At 37.7% G+C, this 16,265-nt stretch overlaps 1 protein-coding gene and 1 pseudogene across 7 annotated transcripts in view; both read left to right on the top strand.

Moving 5' to 3' along the window:
• The window catches only part of CTNNA2 (catenin alpha 2), a 1,132,931-nt gene that overhangs the window by 808,074 nt on the left and 308,592 nt on the right, over nucleotides 1-16,265 (top strand). The gene's annotated exons all lie outside the window — the stretch shown is intronic.
• Nucleotides 2,660-2,821, top strand: LOC132022844 (U4 spliceosomal RNA; annotated as a pseudogene).

Here is a 16,265-nt window from a genome sequence, read left to right as displayed (position 1 = left end):
TTAGGAAATCTCTTTCTGAGCATTTTCTTGTCTTCTCAACTAGGTTGAGAACACTTACAGGTCACATACTTCTGTAAAGCTGCATCAAAGTACTTCTGTGAATGAAGTATTAAATAAATCAGGCAAGTGCTTTGGATCTCTTCACAAAGCTAGAGGCATAGGAAGAAGTCACAAAAGGTGTTTAACATTTATGGAATGAGTGGAGATCACAGGAAGGTGGGGATGATAAAAGTTAGCTGGGAGTGTTAACTTCAGACAGGCTGGCCACCCATAAGCAAGCACGAACCAGAAGTTATGTGAAGCCGTTGGGGAGGCCAAATTGTGACAAAGTGAAAGGTCCGTTAAGGGCTATCTGGTTTTCATTTATTTAATCTATGCTATGCATTTATCTCCACAGATCACAAAAGATTCATCTTAAAGTTGCTTTATAGGAGGGACATTTGGAGTAGCTGAGATTTGATAAGGAAGGAAGGAAAAAAGTAGGGAAGGGAAGGAATGAAAGAAGAAAGCATGATATTCTGTACATAGGTTTTGACAATATAGCAGTCTTCTGTAATTGATATTTATGTTCATATTGACCCCTCTTTGTGAGTCCTCAAAGGGCAGGAATTCTTACTTCTATCTTTACCTCTCATAGCATCTATCAGAGAGCTGGGCACAAACAGAACTGTTTTGGCATGTCATGTCGTAGAGGCATGAATAGGGCTGAATTGACAGATGAATGGAACCAATGCCTCTTCCTGCCTCCCAGACTCCAAGTGGAACGAGAAGATGAGGTGGCAGAGTATAGGGAAAAAGGAGGATCTCAAGGTCTTACTTCCTGATGCTTACATACTGAAGACAGAAGAACCAGTATGATTCTTCTAGTCAAATCTACCCATTTTGCCCTCAAGCAATGAGAACAAAAGGCAGGTTTCAGCAAACCCTGGCTCCAAACCTTGAACCAGTTCTTAATTTATGAGATTCATATGGTTATCCATATCCCATTAAACACCTTCACAGATTTTCGACAGCTACTGCCTGATCTAGTACTCTGCTAAGAGATACCATCACTAAGGTTGATTTTCTTATTGACACTTGGTAATACAGGGTACTTTTAGGACATGAGAGGCCAAAAGTGAAACTTTTCTTTGCACAAGACACCCATGATAAAGATAAAGATAGAGATAGAGATAAAGATAGAGATAGATAGATAGATAGAGATAGAGATAAAGATAGATAAAGATAAAGATAGGGCTGCCTAATCTCAGTTCTTCATGGATTTGGGCTCTGTGAGGACAGAAACTGTGTTATTCTTATTCATCCCTTAGCTACGTGAATTGATGCAACATCCTTAAGCTTTTCCATATCTAACTTTTATCATCCATGAAATGTGGATGCCATCAGCACCTATTTCATATAAGGGAAAGGATAAGGAAATCAGTTAATGCTTACAAAATGTGTCATACAGTGCCTGACACATAGTAAGTATTCAATGAACATTAACTATTGCTTGCTGTTATTAGTAACTGTTATTTTAACCTTATACTGTGTCTGGCACATATTAGATATGCAAAAATATTTTTGTTTAGTTTGTGATGCCTTAAAGCATTTTTGGAAAAGCACGTGTTTCCTTATACATCTTTAAGTAGATATCTAAATTGTCTTCATCCTAAGTCTAATCAGCTGCAAATGATGCAACTTCTAGTATTTTATACATGTTGGCATTTTAAGATGAAACTCTTACATCATTTTTTAAATTATCTACTGGAGCAGAAATAATACTATCATCTGTTAAAAATATGAATAGGTTATTTTATTACATTTTCACATGTTGGATCATTTCTTTTCCTCTTTGGATTGGGATTCCTATTCTCTCCTAGCATAGAAATTCATACAAAAAGAATTTATGTTTAGGCATGACAATTTTTCATGGATTTTTTTAAACCCTCAGTTACTCTAGCACCATTTATTGAAAAGACCTTTTTTTTTTTTTTCTGTGTAAAATTGTTGAAAAGACCTTTTTTTTTTTTCTGTGTAAAATTGCTTTGAAATCAATACTAAAAATAAAGTGACCATATACATGTAGGTTGATTTCTATACTCTACTTGGTTTTATGACCTTTTTGTCTATATTTATGCCAATATCACACTATCTTAATTAGTATAGCTTTACAGTAAGTTTTAAATCTGATAGAATACACTCTATTCTTTAAGATGATTTTTCCATTTCTTTGTATTGACATATAAGTTTAGAATCAGATGATCAATTTCTACAAAAAAAAAACCACAAGCTGCTGTGATTTGATTGGGATCACATGTCATCGGTAGATAAATTTCAGGAGAACTGACATCTTCTCTATGAAGTCATTTTTCTCTACAGGTTTTGTAGTATTAATATAGTAGTCTTAAATATCTTTCATTAAATGTGTTCCTAGGTATTTGATTTTTTTTTTTAAGATTTTATTTATTTGTCAGAGAGAGACAGCAAGAGAGGGAATGCAAAGCAGGAGAAGTGGGAGAGGGAGAACAGGCTTCCTGCTGAGCAGAGAGCCCTGTGCAGGGCTCCATTCCAGGACCCAGGGATCCTGACCTGAGCTAAAGGCAGACGCTTAACGACTGAGCCACCCAGGTACCCCGGTATTTGATGTTTCTAAAGCTATTGCAAAAGATAGTAGAATAGCTTTGCGCAGTGGCAGTATCGTAGCCAATGAGGTTTATCCGAGGCGCGATTATTGCTAATCGAAAACAAAACATAGTAGAATAAAATATTTAAACTGGTACTTATTTTTTCTAAAGTACTTCTCCCAGATAAGCTATTATTATGACATTTATAAACATAATTTATCAAAACAACAAATGGCATAACTTTAAAAAATTTTTTATTTAAATTCCAGTTAGTTAGCATACAATGTAATATTAGTTTTAGGAGTACAATATAGTGAGTCAGCAATTCCATACATCACCCAGTGCTCATCACAGCAAGTGCCCTCCTTAATCCCCCTCTCATATTTCACCTATACTCCACCCCCATTCTCTCTGGTAACCATCAATTTGTTCTCTATAGCTACGAATTTCTTTCTTGGCTTGCCTCTCTCTTACTCTTTTTTTTTTTTCCTTAACCTTTGCTTGTTTGTTTCTTAAATTCCACATATGATTGAAATCATATAGTATTTGTTTTTCTCTACTTATTTTGCTTAGCATAATACTGTCTACCTCCATCCACGTCATGGCAAATGGCAAGATTTCATTCTTTTAATGGCAGAGTAATAGTACACACACACACACACACACACACACACACACACACACACCACATCTTATCCATTCCTCAGTCAATGGACATGGGCTAGTTCCATAATTTGGCTATTGTAGATAACGCTGCTATAAACACAAGGGTATTTGTATCCCTTTGAATTAGTACTTATATATTCTCTGGGTAAATACTTAAACTGCAATTGCTGGATTGTAGAGTAGTCTATTTAACTTTTTGAAGAACTTCCATATATTTTCTACAGTGACTATACATGTTTGCATTCCCACCAACAGTGCATGAGGGTTCCCCTTTCTCCACTTCCTCACCAATACCTCTTGTTTTTTGTATTGTTGATTTGAGCCATTCTGACAGGTGTAAGGTGATATCTTATTGTACTTGTGATTTGTATTTCCCTGATGATCAGTGATGCTGAGCATCTTTTCATGTGCCTGTTGGCCATCTGTATACCTTCTTGGGAAAAATATTTGTATCTTCTGCCCAGTTTTTAATTGGATTATTTGGTTTTGGGGTATTGAATTTTATAAGCTCTTTATATATTTTGGATACCTCTTATCAGATATGTCATTTGCAAATATAGTCTCCCATTCCATAGGTTGCCGTTTAGTTTTGTTGATTGTTTACTTCACTGTGCAGAGACTTTTTATTCTGATGAAGTTCCAATAGTTTATTTTTGCTTTAGTTTCCCTTGCCGTAGGAGACATATCTAGCTAGAAGTTGTGAGGGCTGATGTCAAAGAGGTTACTGCCTGTGTTCTCCTCTAGGATTTTTTTGGTTTCCTGTCTCATATTTAGGTTTTTCAACTATTTTGAATTTATTTTTGTGTAGAGTGTAAGACAGTTTCATTATTTTGCCTGTGGCTGTCCAGTTTTCCCAACATCATTTGTTGAAGAGATTTTTTGTGTATATTCTTTCCTGCTTTGCCAAAGATTCATTGACCATATAGTTGTGGGTTCATTTCTGGGTTTTCTATTCTGTTCTATTGATCTGTGTATCTATTTTTATACCAGTACCATACTGTTTTGATCACTACAGCTTTGTAATATAACTTGAAGTCCAGAATTGTGATGCCTCTAGCTTTTCTTTTCTTTTCCAAGATAGCTTTGGCTATTTGGGGTCTTCTGTGATTCCATACATATTTTAGGATTGTTTGTTCTAGTTCTTTGAAAAATGCTGTTGGTATTTTGGTAGGGATTGCATTAAATGTGTAGATTGCTTCAGGTAGTGTAGATATTTTAACAGTATTTGTTCTTCCAGTAGATGAACATGGGATGTCTTTCCATTTCTTTAAGACATCTCCAATTTCTTTCATAAGTGTTTTGTAATTTTCAGAGTATAAGTCTTTGATTAGGTTTATTCCTAGGTATCATTGTGAATGATTCCTTAATTCCTCTTTCTGCTGCTTCATCATTGGTGTATAGAAATGCAACAGATTTCTGTATGTTGATATTTTATCCTGTGACTTTACTGAATTTGTTTATCAGTTCAAGCAAATTTTTTTTTTTTTTTTTTTTTGGTAGAGTGTTTTGGGTTTTCCATAGAGTGTCATGTCATCTGCAAATAGTAAAAATTTTACTTCTCCCTTGCTAATTCAGATGCCTTTTATTTCTTTTTGTTGTCTGGTTGCTGTGGATAAGACTTCCTATGTTAAATAACAGTGGTGTGAAAGGACATCCCTGTCTTAATCCTGACCATGGGGGGAAAACTCGCAGTTGTTCCCCTTTGAGGATAATGCTAGCTGTGGGTTTTTCATAGATGACCTTTATTATGTTGAGGTGCATTCCCTCTAAACCTACTTTGTTGAGGGTTTTTATCATGAATGGATATTTTACTTTGTGAAACGCTTTTTCTGCATCTATTGAAATGATCAAACACATTGTTTTCAAGTATTCCTGGGACATTCTCTAGAACAGATCACATATTAGGTCACAAGTCAATCTTCAACAAATACAAAATGACTAAAATCATACCTTGAACCTTTCCTAACCACAATGCTATAAAATTAGAAGTCAACCACAAGAAAAAACTTGGAAAGACCACAAATATATGGAGGTTAATCAACATGCTACTGAGCAATGAATGGGTCAACCAGGAAATCTAAGAAGAAATTTTAAAAAATACATGAAAGTGAAAACACAATGGTCCAAAACCTTTGAGATGCAGCAAAAGCAGTCCTAGGAGAAGAGCAATACAGACCTACCTTAAGAAGCAAGAAAAATCTCAAATAAACAGCCCAACCTTACACCTAAAGGGTTAGGAAAAGAACAACAAAGGAAGCCTAAAGCCCACAGAAGGAAGGAAATAATAAAGATTAGAGCAGAAATAAATGATACAGAAATTAAAACAAAAAACAATAGAACAGGTCAAGGAAACCAGGAGCTAATTCTTTGAAAAAATTATTAAGATTGATAAAACCCTAGACAGACTTATCCAAAAGAAAAGAGAAAGGACCAATAAATGAAATAAAAAACGAAAAAGGAGAAATAACAACCAACACCTCAGAAAGAGAAACAATTATAAGAGAATATTATGCAAAAGTATATGGACAAATTGGACAACCTAGAACAAATGTATAAATTTTTAGAAACTTAAACTACCAAAACTGAAACAGGAAGAAATAGAAAACTTGAACAGACTGATAACCAGCAAACAGAATTCACAAAAACTCCCAACAAACAGAATTCTAGAGCCACATGGCTTCACAGGTGAATTCTACCAAACACTTAAACACTTAAAGAAGAGTTAATACCTATTGTTCTCAGACTATTTTTAAAAAAATAGTAAAGGAAGGATAACTTTCAGTTCATTCTTTGAGACCAGCATTTCCTGATACCAAAACCAGATAAACGCTCCACTGAAAAAGAGAATATAGGCCAGTATCCCTGATGAATAGGAATGCAAAAATTCTTAATAAAATACTAGCAAACTGAATCTAATAACACATTAAGAAATCATTTACCATGATCATGTGGGATTTATTCTGGGTTACCAGGGTAGTTCAAATATTTGCAAATCAATCAATCTGATACACCCCATTAATAAAAGAAAGGATAAGACAAGCATAACTTTCATTGAATAATAATGAAACAAAATATATTTCTTGAAAATATGTATAATAGAGAGATGGAAGTGGTAATTATGGCAGTTTGTTTAAAATAATTATCCCTAGGGCACCTGGGTGGCTCAGTGGTTTAAAGCCTCTGCCTTTAGCTCAGGTCATGATCCCAGGGTCCTGGGATGGAGTCCAGCTTCCTGCCTTCTCTCTGCCTACTTGCGATCTCTGTCAAATAAATAAATAAAATCTTTAAATTAATAATAATAAAAAAATAATTATCCCTTTCTATAACACACCAGAAGTTTTTACACCGCAGAACAATGTACTTTACTGGATGTAGAATGGGTGAGAATCATGCCTTTATTTTGTAAAATGGGGAAATGGTTTAAGCGTAAAAGTGAAGGAGAAAGAAGAGAATTTAAACCATGGGAATGTCTCTAACATACTAAGTTTAAGTAAGAATATATATATGAAGGATAAGGTATCTGGAAGCTGTTCCTTTAAAATTGTCCTGTTTGGGGGCGCTTAGGTGGCTCAGTGGGTTAAGCCTCTGCCTTCAGCTCAGGTCATGATCCCAGGGTACTGGGATTGAGTCCAGCATTGGGCTCTCTGCTCAGCTTTCCCCTCTCTCCCTTCCTGCCTCTCTGCCTACTTTTAAAATATAAAAAAAAAAAAAAAAAAAAAAAAAAAAAGATTTCATTTAAAATTGTCCTGTTTGAATACATTATATGTTAAACAAACAAACAAAAACATGGGAGTTGAAAAGAAAAAAATAAAATAAAATTGTCCTGTTTGAATACTCCTTGATCAACTGTGTATGTTAGGGACCCACATTTTTGTCCCTGCTTGAAAAATCTCTCCTCTGGGACAGAAGTGCAAGTGAATTAAAGTGCCAATGTTTGCGAATGCTTTGCTTTATTTTTTTTTTTTTTAATTTTTTAAAAGATTTTATTTACTTATTCGACAGAGAGAGACACAGTGAGAGAAGGAATACAAGCAGGGGGGGGTGGGAGAGGGAGAAGCAGGCTTTCCACGGAGTGGAGAGCCTAATGCGGGGCTCCGTCTAACCCAGGACCCTGGGAACATGACCTGAGCTGAAGGCAGATGCTTAATGACTGAGCCACCCAGGCACCCCAGAAATGCTTTGCTTAAAAAAATGAAGTTTCTCTATAATAGTGGCATTCTGATGTGATTATTTTTGTCATGGGGATCTATGCATAACTTCCAGTCTATCTATCTGGGTCGCTATTTGTAATATCCTACCAGTGCATGTCAATATTCTATTGTTACATTGCTATTAATTGATATTTGTTGTTGGTTATGGATTACTGAACTTCTTGTAGTGATTTTAAGAAACTGTGGCTTGCCAAAACTGGAGCATAGCCTAGGAATGGATGGTGCTTATGGATCTCATGTGAATAAGGTCCTTGCCTTCTGTATCCCAGCTGGCTTACATTGCATCAATGCCCTTTATTTTGTATCCCCATTAAGAACTGTGTGATATCAATTTGTGTGGGCTCCACATTGGTTTTCTAACAGATGGAATATCAACGTGAGGAATTAATGAGTGTTTATTAATCAAAATGGGGCAGATATCTAGGCCTTCCCAGTAACTCGTGAGTATTATCTGAGCTTCTATGAAGAAATAGAAGTAGATTTCTTAATAGTAATAAGTGGCTAAAATATACAGTAGCAAGAATTGTGGTTCTGCTTGCTCCTAATTTGGGCTGTTTCATTATCTTGGAATTTAGCATGGATATACAAGAGACTATGACTCACTTGTTTCTCAATATGTACTTATAAGTGGAGGTAGTTCAGCTTCATAAAGCTGAACTGGTTGGGCACAACCAGAAGGATACCCCAGGATAAGTAGCTGGGACATACAGGGAAATGCAACAGATAAATTCAGGAAGGCTGGCCTGAGTCTCAACTCTGTTTATTATGTGTCTCTTGTTGGGGAAATATAATTAAAAACCAAATCTTCTCCCAACCCAGAAAATCTCTCCAAGTAGGTATAAGAGAAAAAAAAGTTTTATTATTGAATCCACATTAAACATGAATGGGTTGCACATAATAGGCATTCCTCCCAGAGGTTGCTAGAACATGAAGACTTCTCACCCTCTCCTGTATCCAGCCTGGTACTACCCAGTCCATTCATGTTCTCAGGACGAACAAGACTAGTTCTCCAGTAACATGACTGGACAGCCCCATTTGTCATACATCCTCCATTCATCCTGGAGTCACTTGGTAATTGGGATGGCCATCTGTGTTAACACATTGGCTCTATCCAAAGAGAACATAAAGTCATATCTTACTGACATGAGGTAGTTTTGCAATTTGGAGAGAGGAACCAGCTGCAGTTAGGCTCCTAAGTCTCAGAAAAAGGAAGGGAAAGCCTGGATCTTTTCGGATGATTACAATACAAAAAGGTGGTTTCCAGGTCCTTGAGAAGGGCCTCTTAAATTGTAAAGCAGACAAAGAGGCTCTTTTAGCTTTTTAAAAAGATTATATACATTTCAAAGACACAGAGAAAGAAATCTCAATTATGGGTTTTATAAAGTAAATATTCTAATAAAAAAAAGGAAGGTTGGAGCGGAAGGAGTCGCTTCCTTACTTTTCAACAGGGATAATTTATTATTTTTTTCCATTTCAGATTGTGCTTATATTTACACAGTTTAGGATGTAACAGCCTCCCTGAGTCTGGTGCCTCACCTAGAAGAGAGCAGTAATAACTCCTACAATTGGCTTCCATGAAGGAACTGCACAAAATTTCTTTGTAATTTTAAATGCCAAAATTAGTAGAAATTACAGATCTTTACTAGTATTAGATCTGTGTGCAAGCAGTTTATCTAATATTTAAATGGGAGCATGCATTTTTAAAAGATTCTCTCCTTTTGTAACAAAAATATGTCAACTCCACATTTATCCGTTGGCTTTGTCTTTAATCTCTCTTTGTGTCTTACCCATAAAATTGATTTTTATAAATTTTGTCTACCAGTTCCCGTTATCGTGTGTTCAAGTTCCATTTTATTGTTAAAAATAAATGTCACAGTAAATCCAAAGCTGGTTTCATTCACCTCGATTATGTTAGTCACTAAGATAAACTTATATTTCTAAGGAAATAATGTTTAAAAATGTATATCCCAAATAATTATTTTTGCTTTCAAAAAGACTGCAAGATACATTTCAACACAACAGTTAATAAAAGTCGAAGAAAAGCATTAGATATAATGAAGAACAAGCAAAGACTTGTTTTATTTTCTAGTAAGTTCTTTTAAAAAACAAAAAGGAAAAAATAAAACTGATGCCATTACTTGAATCCCGAGTTACTTCAGTTTGACATATTTGACATATCATGGGATAAAATATGAGCAAAGCAAAAGTGCCTAAGAATAGCTCCGCGATCGTGCTAAGTAAAGAATTACGTTGGATCGTGAGTCTCAGGCAGGTTGAGGGCTTTATTGATTCTCTGGCTCTCAGGTGAAGCCAGGCTGGGGAAATACTCTGCGGAAACAGAGCCCTGAGATGGGGCTTTCTTCTTATGACACTGAACTCATCACCTGGTTATTTAATCATTGGCGAGACCAAAATTATATAAAGAAAAACTATGCCAGATCAAAGTTATCTTCTCCCATTGATTTGGGGAGTTCTGTACTGCCACAGTTCTTATGGTGGTCTAGCCCAATGGGTAGGTGTGCACACCAATAAATTAGGTGGCTAGTTTGAGTCTGGCAATTACAATGCAAGTTAGAAATTATTCAGAACGGAATAAAATATTTAAAACCCCTGTTATAAATCTTAGCCAGGAAATAAATTTTCATGAGACCAGTGATTAACCCAATAGCAAAATGGAATTTATATCAACCATTCATTAATCCCATTTCCCTTCTCCCAACACCATTAATTAAGTGTCTGCTCAATTCCCATTCTTGTGCTCTACTTGTGTCGCTTACCCAATTACAGCTAATTTTCTTGCATGCAACGGGAGTGGTAATAGCCTCTAACCGTTGTTGAAATGTGGTTCCTAGAGCTTACGGCAGTGTGTCATCCTTAAATATTCCGTAACATGTTTTCTCGTTCTGTTTCTAAAACTGAGTTGGGTGGCGGGGGGGGGGGGCGGGTTGGTGAGAGGGGAGAGGGGGTGAGTTGAGTTGGATACCATAGTGGCTGATTTCCTTCCTTTCAGGTCCTTTGAGACCTTTATCTGATTTAAGTTCTGCCTCAGGAGAAAGCTGTACCGCTGAGATCGCTAAAAATAACGGTCCTCCCATTTTGCTGTTTTACCTATGACTCTGGGAGAAGCAGCTTTGGAAAACTCAACTTTTTTTTTTTTTTTTAAGATTTTATTTATTTATTTGACAGAGAGATCACAACTAGGCAGAGAGGCAGGCAGAGAGAGAGAGAGGAGGAAGCAGACTTCCCACCGAGCAGAGAGCCCCATGTGGGGCTCCATCCCAGGATCCTGATGACCTGAGCCCAAGGCAGAGGCCCAACCCACTTGAGCCACCCCGGCTCTTCTCATCAACTTCTGATGGCGTGTTTTGTAAGTTGTGATGAGGAAGCAGGAGGCTGGCTGAAGACAGAGCAAGAGCTGGCACCTTGCACCCCCTCTCCACCTGCCCCCCCCCATATGTGTAGCATTCCTCAGGCACCCCTGACCGCCATAAAACGATAAATAGTTAACTTGCGGGATCGCAATCCTGCAGAACAGGAATCTCCCTTGCTCTACAGAGGTCCTAGAGATCTAAACAGGGAGGTTACCTTATCAATAGCATAAATTTCCAGAGGCAAATAACTCTCAGTTCCTGAAGCCCTAATGTCTCCCTCCCCACCATAAACCGGAGGAGGCTGAGGTAGAAGGGAATGTAAATGATCGCAGGATCATAACACCCCACCAAGAATCTCCCAACTATCTTGATGTTAATGCATGACCTAAAGACGACATTGATCAGGCCCCAACCGCAAGGTATATAACATGCCTACCCTCACAACCCGAGGCAGCAGCTCTTCCTGCCCACGGGTCCTGTCCCCGTGCTTTAATAAACCACCATTTTGCACCAAAGATGTCTCAAGAATTCTTTCTTGGTCATCGGCTTTGGACCTCAGCCCACCGACCCTCACCTAGGTTCTAGAACTTCATCAGTTGTACCTACCGGATCACTTGGAGTTCAATAGGGAGATTCAACTTAATTTTTTTTTTTAATGAAACTTCTGTCACATCATGCTCCCCTCTCTTCTTTCTCTCTTTTTCAACAGTTTACGAAAAAGGAGATGGTGAAGCCTCCAAAGATTAAACGTAAACGTTGCCTCCTTTCAAGTGTAACCTGAAGATACAGGTGTAAATTCAGCATTTGTATCTGAACATTTAGCTACCCTTGGACTTCTATCTTACTCAGATGAAAAAAGAAAGACCAGTCTTTTTTTTTTTTTTCTTTTTTGATTGATTCTATCGTGTGTCAGTAGCTTCTAATAATTCACTTGATTAAGAATCCTCTCCCTGGGTGCCTGGGTGGCTCAGTGGGTTGAGCCTCTGCCTTCGGCTCAGGTCATGATCTCAGGGTCCTGGGATTGAGTCCCGCATCGGGGCTCTCTGCTCAGCAGCGAGCCTGCTTCCTCCTCTCTCTCTGCCTGCCTCTCTGTCTACTTGTGATCTCTCTCTGTCAAATAAATAAATAAAATCTTTAAAAGAAAAAAAAAAAAAAAGAATCCTCTCCCTGACATTTCCCACCCATCCTACCCTCCCCCATCTTGACATAATTGATGATCTATAAATAAACACTTAAAGTTGTTAGCAGGAGCTCACTATTTAAAATAAGCCCTTAGAGAACCCTTTTGTGAAGCAAATAATCCTTTTATAATCACCCCTGCTTCGTTTGCTCAGATTTCCGTCTGTCAGCCTTTTCTTAAAGCTGCAAGTGTTTTATCTTTGGAAGCAAGTGAGATACTCTGCTGATGTCATAAAGAGGGGCTCCGGAAGGGACAGTAGGGAAGTTCTCAGGTTTATGATGATGGGATTAAGTGCAGTCAGGAGGGTTTGATTTCAAGGGGTTGTTTTGAGCATGCGGTAACCTAGTGATCCCACATTATGGTGGGTTTTAGCCTCCTTATGGCATCCCCTCCTCCCTTTCATCTGCCTACTTAGCCTTTTGTCTCTTCCCATTACCCTACAGTTGGAAATGACATCCACTTGGGGTTGTTATCTTTACCATTTGTTTTCAAGAGCTAATACTCTGTTTTGTCTACATACAGAAAGCAGTTTGAGGAAAACCCATGAAGTTTCAACCCACTCAACGATCCCATTGTTTCTGATGTTAAAAAAACAAAACTCCACCAAGTGAATTTGAAGATCTAATTGGCTTTAGGAGAAGACCCAAAAATCCAGCAATATCCTCTCTAACAAGTAGAGAGATGTTTGGAGGAATTGTACAAAATGGGAGCTTTCTTATAGGAAGGAGGGTGGGGCAAGACGTGATTAGCAAAAGAAAATAAACGATTGGGTCTAGTTGGGTCACTTTCCCTCAGGGGACCAAGCTGGAGGTCTTATCTGCTGTATTACCTCACCGAGCTTTTGGGGATGAAGAGGACCCAGGTGACAGAAAACTTTATTCATACTATTCACACTGATCAGGACAGTCCGGACTGCGGGGTTAAGATTCCCTATCCGTGGGAGTTTGGGACTAAATGAGGTGTTAAGCCGCACTTTGTGACTTGGCCTAAGTGATTCCATTTTGGGCCTGTGGTTTTCCTTTTAACATTTAACATAGGAAACTACATCAACATGTAGGTAGTAAGCACCCACTGTTCCCTGTGCCGCCAAGGTGTCTGTGAATGAAGCAGGGCCCCTCACTGTTTTATAGCTTATATTTCAGTAGTCACAAAATAATCTTATTTTTGTCAAATTTGGCAGTAGTGATTTTTCTTTTCAAGAGGTTTTTTTTTTATTTTTTTTTTTTTTTAACATGAGTTTTAAAAAATTTGCTCCATCAAAATGACTGAGCTGGTATACATAAGCTTGCTTTTCACATGTTGGCAAAAAACATTTCATTGAATCATTTGGCTGCGTCACAATAGAATGTTTTTAAAGAAATCTCTGTTATCTTCTTCATAGCATTTCTAATTTCTAAGAACCTTTTTGGCCTGCGATACTTTTTTTAAAAAGATGCTTCCTAAATATAGGGAACATAAGATTGGGGAACTGTTTTCCTAAGTGAAAAACTTACATTTACTGTTATAATCTGGGAGGAAATAATGGTTTAATTAGTTTTTAGATGAAAAGATTTCTGCAATCAGACTGTGTTTGTAATGGCATTTATAAAACAATTTCCCCCCTACAGTAGCATTGTAATTAAGATTTTCAATGAAATTGTCAAAGGAAAGGAGTGTTCTGTTCCCTGTGGTGGGCTGTGATGGCCTGCCCACCTGCCCCTAGGGTCTTCTGCTGCTCTGCAACAGCCTTGCCCTAAAGCCTATAATGGTGTTTCACTTCCTCCAATTAAGCCTACAGGGAAGTGGAATAGCTGTCACTTACCTCATTGATCTGAAAGGTGACAGGATCAGACGGTAGCATTTTGTGCACAGAGTACTTAACATCCCAAATGACCCATCCCCTAGAAGACCCTGAGCCCTGCAGGAAAGGCCCCAGGACCTCCCTGTCTCTGGCTCTGTCTCTTGGGCAATGGAATGCCTGAGTTAGAAAGGTCACAGAAAATATCCTGTTCATGGATGGGTTCCAACGTGCTCCCCTTAACTGCTGGTTCTCAAAATTTTAATGAATGTGCTGGGGGAAAAAATGTTTTTATGACTCACTTGGAAAAGCAGGGTTAAATCAAGTTAAACAGATTTCTTTTCTCTGTCAGTGACCTCATACTTGCACTGTAAACTTCAAAAAAAAACCCCAAAAAGACACGGTGTGGTATATGTATATATGTATGGGGGAGCAGATAGTGTGAAGTAGTTCATGAACATATTAGAAAAATTTTCTGGAGGCGAATACAAGGGTTAGTATTCTGCAGATGACTTTTGGAGACTTAAGGATGTAGCTGGTGAGGACCATCATATGGTTATTTGGTGAAGGGGCTGTCAATCCTGGTGGTGGTGGTGGTGAATCCACATAAGGTTGGATCACCCTTTCTAAAAACACTTCCTCAAGTTTCCTTCATTGGTCCCTCTTTCTTTCTCCACTATTGCTGATGGAGTGTGTATGTCCCTCAGGGATGTTACATGGAGAAACAAAAAGGCAGAGAATCATTTCATCGTTACATTGTTCTTCCTTTCTGTTCCCTGCATTGCTGTACTAGAGAATGCCACTGTATTGAATGAGAGAGTGCCTAAGTTCACCTGGGTTTAGAACCTTCATCTGACGAGTGTTATGAATGTTGACAAACTTGCTAAGGCTTCGGAACCTCCATTTGAGCATCAATGAAAGGAGCTGAAAGTTTCTATGGAGCTGGTGGATAACACACATGTCACCTGGACTGTAGCAGACACATTTAATAGCAGTAGGTATTATCATCTTAAGACTTTTAAAACTTCATTTAGATTTTTTTGCCAGCTACTCCACTGTGACCAATATCTAGATTCAAATTGAAAAAGTTGGTTGAGCATTCAGCTGTTTGCAAATAGCTTTATGCTTGGTAAGAACCAGCATTATGACATTATGAGTACCTTTTTTTTTCCCCACTGTCATATCCCACTTGGCATAGTGTGAAAAAGGTTTCAGTATCTTGGAGTGATATAGTTTTTAAAAAATAGGTAATTATTCAATGCCGATCAGCTCTTTCAACAAATAGGAATCATGTTCTCTTCTTTGTGGTTTTATTCATCATTCAACTGAGGAGGATATCAGAAATTACAGTGTCTGTTCTATTGAGCCTCTTAACAATTTGTTAATTTCAGAGGGGATTGTCTTTAGGCGTGACTTTTCACCATTGAGATCCAAGGTATTTATCAATTTGCACAGACTCTCATCATCATAACTTGGAAATCCATGTTCCCAGATATATGCCTGCAGATATGGCTTCTAAAGACTTGACACATTCATGGAAAGCCATATTCCCGTGGGCAGATATCCCATAATATCAGTATAGAGTTTGATTCGATCCTGGAAACCATGTCAATGTCATGGGCTGTTTTGGCATATATTTGCATTTCAGACTTGCAAGTCCCCCATCATCCTGTCTACGTACTCTTTACCCTTTTGGACCTTTAGCATCTGCAAACAGAGATTATAAATAGTACCAAAGTTAAAGTTTGTTCTGAGGATTAAAATAAAGCATATACAAGTACTTCATAAACGGAAATGCTGTGTCCGGCTAGTATGAGTTTAAGTTAGTAATTAGGTACATTTAGAGGTCAGGAGGTTCATGCTGTAAGGCTAATGCAGAGCATATAATCTTTCTCCAAAATTTCAGATGAACGTTAAAATTGAAGAATGAACACTATACATAGATTATACATCTTCAACCATTTTGTTTCCATTTAGAAAGTAGGCTAATTGGGGTACAAAAAGTAAACTTAAAAAGGCTTTTGACAGTATCCGGTTAGCCTGATGGTCTATTTCAGGCATAGATTTATTCTTAAGGCACTTACATGATACAGATGGTTTGGGAGATGTCAGATTCTCCTTTTGTGACACCTAACTCCAAATTTAGGGGCCTATTCCAAATATCATGAACTTTACTTAGCCTATTTTGAATTTGTGACTGGCTGATAGGTTTGCCAGATTTAGGGGATGGAATATATATATATATACATATATATATATGTATATATATATATATTCATATTCAGTGACTTGCCTAGTCTTGCAGAAAGATGAAGAAGCAAAACGGGAAATAAGATGCAGAGATTCTGGCTTTTCACTACACCTCATAGCCCCTTACTTATTTGTGTTACAAAGCAAACACCACATGTGGTAGGCACTCAGTAAATTCCTAATTATTGTCCTAATTATTGTCCA

The sequence above is a fragment of the Mustela nigripes genome, chromosome 7, assembly GCF_022355385.1.
Source record: "Mustela nigripes isolate SB6536 chromosome 7, MUSNIG.SB6536, whole genome shotgun sequence".
NCBI lineage: Eukaryota > Metazoa > Chordata > Mammalia > Carnivora > Mustelidae > Mustela > Mustela nigripes.
The sequence above is the reverse complement of the archived record's forward strand: the minus strand, read 5'-3'. Positions and strand labels throughout refer to the sequence as shown.